Below are 6,000 nucleotides of genomic sequence, written 5' to 3'. Positions count from 1 at the left end.
TCAGGAAGAAATGGGATCAACTTAAAAGTTTTCAGTCTTTTAGCTCTGGAGGAATCTCTGGGAAGAGGAACAGAAGATCAACATTGAGAAGTCAAAAATGTCTTAGCTCAGAAGGGGCTGGGAAGGACCAAGATGCTCATCTAAGGGCAGGTCAAAGGCTTAAAAATGCATCTGAACCTGTGTGCTGGGAAAGTAGAGTTTGAGCTGTCAAGACTTGGGGAATTCAAATGTTGAAAGAAGACAAGAGTTACGGGATTTTGGACCTTATGACATTACTGGGAGCCAGTTTGGGAAATTTCCCAGAGGCAGCTGACATTCAGAAAATTTTTAAGTGGGTAGTTACTCCAGCTGGGGAAATTTGGAAACGAAGGGGGGTGCTCTCCTTGGAGGCAAACAATATGGGACAAAGCTAAGGCATTCTAGAATGGAAGGAAGATGCAGTCACCATAGAAATTGAAATGTTGCACAAATGAGAGCCTTCAGAATTGGAGAAATACAGAAGGAGGGGTCTGGCATGTTCCTGGGATTAGGGGAGGATGCGAGGCCACCGGTTTTGATGGAGATTAGCCACTATGTTACCAGGCGGAGCCCTGTTCAGGTGCCAAGTGTTCAGGGTTGGGACAGAACAGAGGGAGTCATACACAAATTGTTGAGGGAAATAAGTTTTATTGAGTGAGTTTAAAAGAAAGTCTTGAGGAAGGACATGGTGGACTGGTCCTTTATTCACTTTCCAAGAGGTGTTTTCTTAGCGCAAATCTGGTGTCTCGATGAGATTCTTTCTTTAAACGAGTGTTAACTTTGTAGGTGGTGGACTTTGACCACCTGGCATGGCTTGATTGCCATGCTGGAAAAGCTGAACCATGTGGGAATTCTTTTGTTACTCCTTTACATTCCTTTGGTTTATTGTTGTTGTTTATGTTGAACGAATATGAGCTCCTTACTTACGATGGGTGATAGCAGCATGGATCTAGATTATATGAGATATTGGGTTTAGGAGACATATCTGGTTGGGAACTGATGTTAAGATTATAAATTACTCTCATGGTCATATTTGGTTTGGGTATTAAGTGATTTTCCTCAATATTCTGGAAACAGACCTCATGCTATTTTGTTTCCTTATGATTCCCTGAAATTCTGGAAAGATCAGACATTCGAGAGATTGGAATAATCACATTTTGAAGGTGTTAATGTTCCTGTGGGCAATTTCTCTGTCTGTGAAAATGCTGAAAAAGAAACCTAGACCTCAAATGCACTTACTTTGGCCAAGGTTGAGTGGATCCAGAAGGAAAGGAATCAGGTGGCTATGTGACATTACAGTAAGATTTTAATTGCTCTGAATTGATTTGAATGAATGAAGTGGGGAAGATGAACATAAATAGGATTTTAAGTATTGAATTCGTTTAGCTTTTCTGGAATGATCCCAATTTAGTTTTTCATAATACTCTTGTATTATCTTTTTATCTCCTGTTCTATCCTTAGTTATGTCATTTAGAAAATTTCTTCTATTATTTCTTTGTGACTTCTCTCTTTCTGCCTCATTACACCTCATCAGAAATTTGTGTATTTTATTGATCCTTTCAAACAATCAACTCTTGGATTTGTTTGTTCCTTTTACTTATCTTTGTTTTCTATTGCATTAATGTCTATTTTTTTGTCATCCTTTTCTTTCACTCTTTTTAGATTTATATTCTTGTCTGCCTACCTTCCACACCATCCAAGTTCTGAAGTTGGAAATTTAATACACTAATTTTTAGCCTTGCCTTTTCAAGGTCAGAATTTAAGCGTTTAGATTTCCAGGGTGCCTGGGTAGCACAGTTGGTTAAGCATCTGTCTCTTGGTTTTGGCTCAGGTCGTGATCTCAGTATCATGGGATTGAGCCCTGCATCAGGCTCTGCACTCAGCATGGAGTCTGCTTGAGGCTCTCTCTCCCTTTGTCCCTACCCCTTGCACACTCTCTGTCTTTCAGATAGATAGAGAAATCTTTTAAAAAAAGAATATAGATTTCCTTCTACATATTCCTTTATCTGTATGCCACAAGTTTTGATACATAGTATTTTCATTCTATTTAATTATAAATATTTAAACATTTCTATCATTTTAATTTTGATTCATGAGTTATGGAGAAGTATGTTTTCAAATTTACAAATTAATTGTTATTTTAAGTTAATTTAAAAATTGATTTCTATCTCAATTGTACTGTAGCAAGAGAATATGGTATGCAGGATACCCAATTCTTGAAAATATTTTTAGAGTTGTTTGTGGACTGGTACATATCTATTTTTTTGTAAATAGTGCATGTGTTCTAGAGAACAACATTTATATGTTCTATCTAACTTGTGTAATGTGTTAACATGTTTATATCCTTTTCCTTCTTGGCCCTTCCTTTGATTAAGAGTGTGGTCCCTGGGATACTCTGGTTAATGTAGGGTTCTTAGCTTCTCCTTTCCTGCATTGCTTGGATGCCAAGCTCAGTCTCCTATGCTCTTAGGAGTGGATGTTCATTTCCAAAATTCTAGATTCTTGGAATCGACATTTTCCCAAGGCAACTCAACTTTGGTGTTTGCTTGGATGTGTGATGTGATGTTTATAAAACCTTTTTTTTTTTGCCCTTGAGGATTTTACTTATTTTCTTGTGAGCCCAGGAATGCATTTACTTTCATTGTAATTCTTCCATCATTTGACTATTTTGTGGTAGAAGGCTATTTCAGAGTATTTTGGGGCACCATATTGCCAGAAGCAGAATTCTCTAGGTATTCTTTACTGAGAAAATAGGTAGAACTCATCCCTTTTGTCCCTTCTCACTTTTCTATTTATTAGGTCTGGAGTAAGACATAGTCCTCAGAAATACCCAGTGGTCTGCCATCTTCTTGATGAGGAGGAGTTATAGCTCTTCACCCTGGGGAGAAGCAAGAAGGTTCATGTTCTTTTCTCTCCAAGTTCTATTTTTAATGTGTGATGATTTTCTCTTCCATGGCAGTTTGAAGTCTTGGTCTGAGATTTCCTATCAGTTTGGTAACACCATTTGCCCCTTGCTTATTCATGCAGGGATGTTTTAAGGAGGAATTTCAAAGAAAAGGACATCATGGTGGTAATGCTGGCACACTTAGAGGGAAGCAGAGGGAAAGAGCAGGAAAGAGACAAAAGAATGGGGAAAATAAGACTAAAATTAAGTCTTGGCTTACATATAAGTTGCCTGGTGGAAGTGAGAGCCTATTGACATAATTATATGTTCTGGGACCCTAGATATTCATAAAGGGCCTCTTTCCTAATTCATTACTAGTGACATAAACAGGTAAAATAACAAAGGATTAAAAAATATAACAAAGGATTCCTTCCCTTCTGGGTTTATGCTCTGTTTTAGGGGAAATTAGGATTTGAAAACCTAAGCACTTCCATTAAGTGCTTACAATTTAGTTTGCTGGACAAGCTATAAAGAACAACAAGAAAAATACACAGCAGTATATGATCCCTGCTGGTATACAGTATTAAGATAGTATCAAGATTGGGGCACCTGGGTGGCTCAGTTGGTTAACTGTCTGACTTTGGCTCAGGTCTTAGGATTGAGGCCCACATTGGGCTCCCTGCTCAGTGAGGAGTCAGCTTCTCCCTCTCCCTCTGCCTCTCCCCTGCTCGTGCTCTCTCTTTCTCCCTTTCTCTCTTAAATAAATAAATAAATAAAATCTTTAAAAAAATAGTATCAGGGTTCATTTGGGGCAAGTTCACTGCATTCCAGAGGAGTCAGAGAAATCTTCCTAGAGAAGTAAAGACAGGAATTGGCCTTGATTTTAGAGGGGCAAGAGAAAGATAGCAACCAACTCTCTGCATAAAGGAAATGTTCATCTGTCTCCCTCACTCCTGATGTAGGCCTGCTTGTGGAGCAGAGTGCCCACATGACTTAGAATAAGCTCAGTATTGCTGACTTAAGAGAGCTACAACTTTCTCATTTTACAAATGAGAAAACTGAGATTCATGGTATAAGCTCACAGACCCCCCTGGGCTTCTGACCCTCAATCTATTAGTCTTCTTCCACATACTGTTTGTAAAACCTCCTATAATTATACTACTAGCTCTTGGTTTGTCAGTAGTTACTTTAGACCATAATTGGAGTATGACTAATGCATGGAAATGCATAAGCATTGCATGGACAGTAATCACGTAAGAAACAGTTATTGATTTTACTTTTTTCTGTAACTTGGAGCTGTCTAATTCCCTGAAATACCTGTGATAAATAATTAGTTGGTATTTGCAAATGCTTAACTCTCTCTAGAGTAAGGTGCTATATTAATATAAAGAAAAAGATCCTTACTGTCAAGCTCAGTACCTCTAGGTGTCAACTAGCTGAAAAAAAATCCCTAGAACAAAAGTTGATTTGATGATCTATTACCAGAAGAGTCAAGGTAAAGAAATAATGATCACAAATGATTTAGCCTGGAAAAAGGTGTGTGTGTGTGTTTGTGTGTGTGTGTGTGTGTGTGTGGTAGGGGGAGAATCCATGATTCACCAGAGATAAGACTTGATATTTATCTTATTTTTTATTGAAAAATTTTTTAAACCAATGTTTGCAAAGGGTGTATGCTGAGCTACTTTTGGGTGAGGATGACAGGCTGTGCTTGTCACCCCTGTGCATGGTTTGGTAGCTGTTGTGACACCACAGCAATGGATATCAACACCGAGTGCTGATAGGTAAAGCCTCAAGGCAGAGAAAATGTCATTTGAAGTAAATGGAAACCATTTGATGATAACCCAAGAGATTGTGAACAGCAGGCATATATTGAAAAAGAAGAATGGCTCTTTTTTAGGGGTACTGGGAGCTCCAAGAAATGGTATGTGTTACAGTAACTCTCATTCCTTATTCTGGAATCATCTTCCTTGAATAAATACTATATATTAGCTGTTGGTTAGCAGGTGGGGTCCAGGGGATGAGGGGACAGGCAGGCAGATAGGCCTCCATAGGATGTGGTGGGTGGCCTTGTCTCTGTCTCTGACTCTGGTCAGTGTTCTTTTCTACTGCACACCATCATGTTTCTGGACCTGGGTCTGTGATTACAATTTCCTGAAGCTGATTTATTACTGTTGAACTTCATTTTCCAACTGGCTCATCTTCCACAATTCCATCTACCAGTCTAGGGTTCCATTTCATTACCAACCTGCTTCTTCCAGCCAGATGTCTGTTCTTCCTCCTATAATCTCACTTCTACTAGGAATTCCAACAATTTCTTTTGGGTTAAGGATTTGAAGACAACATCCTGGAGAAAGTGTTCCTTTCCGTTTCTAGACTGTTTTCTTGAAAGGTGCCCATACCCTCAAGCCATGTAGGGAGAGGAGGCTGCAGTAATCCCTGGAGCTCCCAAGAAGACTGTAAGGGGTCTCAGAGAAATTGCCACTGTCCCCGTTTTTCAGGGGTCCAGAGCAGCAGAAGAGGCCCAGAGAAGTGATAATTCCTGTCATAGCTATATAAATGTAAAGCATTCAGAAGAATGACTGACAGACCGTAAACAAACAATGCCATTGTTTATAATTTTTTAGATACCAGGGATGAAGCAAGAGGTCAGGAGGTCTAAGATGAACCAGGTTGGAAGCAGATGGTGTATGGGCACAAAGAAAACCCACCAGGGTGGTTCAAAGTCAGTGCTCCTCAAATTTTGCATGCCCTGACATTTGCAGGGTGGTCCTGTTTATCTCGTACACTCAACTTGCTTGAGACAAAGAAGGGTCCAGGGCTCACCTGACACTGTGGCAGCTAGGAGATCAGAATCTCAGCTCCCTGTAACACCCAGTGTGAAGCCTGAGTGAAGCAGTCGGGAATAGGCTGATATTGAATGGAGAGCTTGTCTGATGGGAGGTGGTGGCTGGTACCGGGGATGGCTCAGGCGTTGGGTTGGCAGTGTCACTGAGCTCCAGAAAGCTCACTGTTGTGGCTGGCTGTGCTGTGGAGTGCAGCTTGAGCAGGGCTAGACCACGGGTGCCTTCAGGGGGTCCAGGTAAGCTGGGGCAGCCTTG

General features: G+C 40.2%; 1 long non-coding RNA gene across 6 annotated transcripts in view; it reads left to right on the top strand.

Annotated features, from left to right (window-relative positions):
* The first annotated feature begins 448 nt into the window (after nucleotides 1-448).
* Nucleotides 449-6,000, top strand: part of LOC140639108 (uncharacterized) — a 28,323-nt gene continuing 22,771 nt past the window's right edge. For 3 of the 6 annotated variants that reach the window (XR_012035962.1, XR_012035961.1, XR_012035960.1), the window contains exon 1: nucleotides 449-598. This is a non-coding gene — a long non-coding RNA (uncharacterized lncRNA). Of the gene's footprint in view, nucleotides 599-4,267; nucleotides 4,398-4,637; nucleotides 4,824-4,855; nucleotides 5,982-6,000 lie in introns of those variants that run through there. The other 3 variants (XR_012035964.1, XR_012035965.1, XR_012035963.1) reach the window with 3 other exon arrangements.

The sequence above is a fragment of the Canis lupus genome, chromosome 8 (assembly GCF_048164855.1).
Source record: "Canis lupus baileyi chromosome 8, mCanLup2.hap1, whole genome shotgun sequence".
In the NCBI taxonomy this organism is placed as follows: domain Eukaryota; kingdom Metazoa; phylum Chordata; class Mammalia; order Carnivora; family Canidae; genus Canis; species Canis lupus.
The sequence above is the reverse complement of the archived record's forward strand: the minus strand, read 5'-3'. Positions and strand labels throughout refer to the sequence as shown.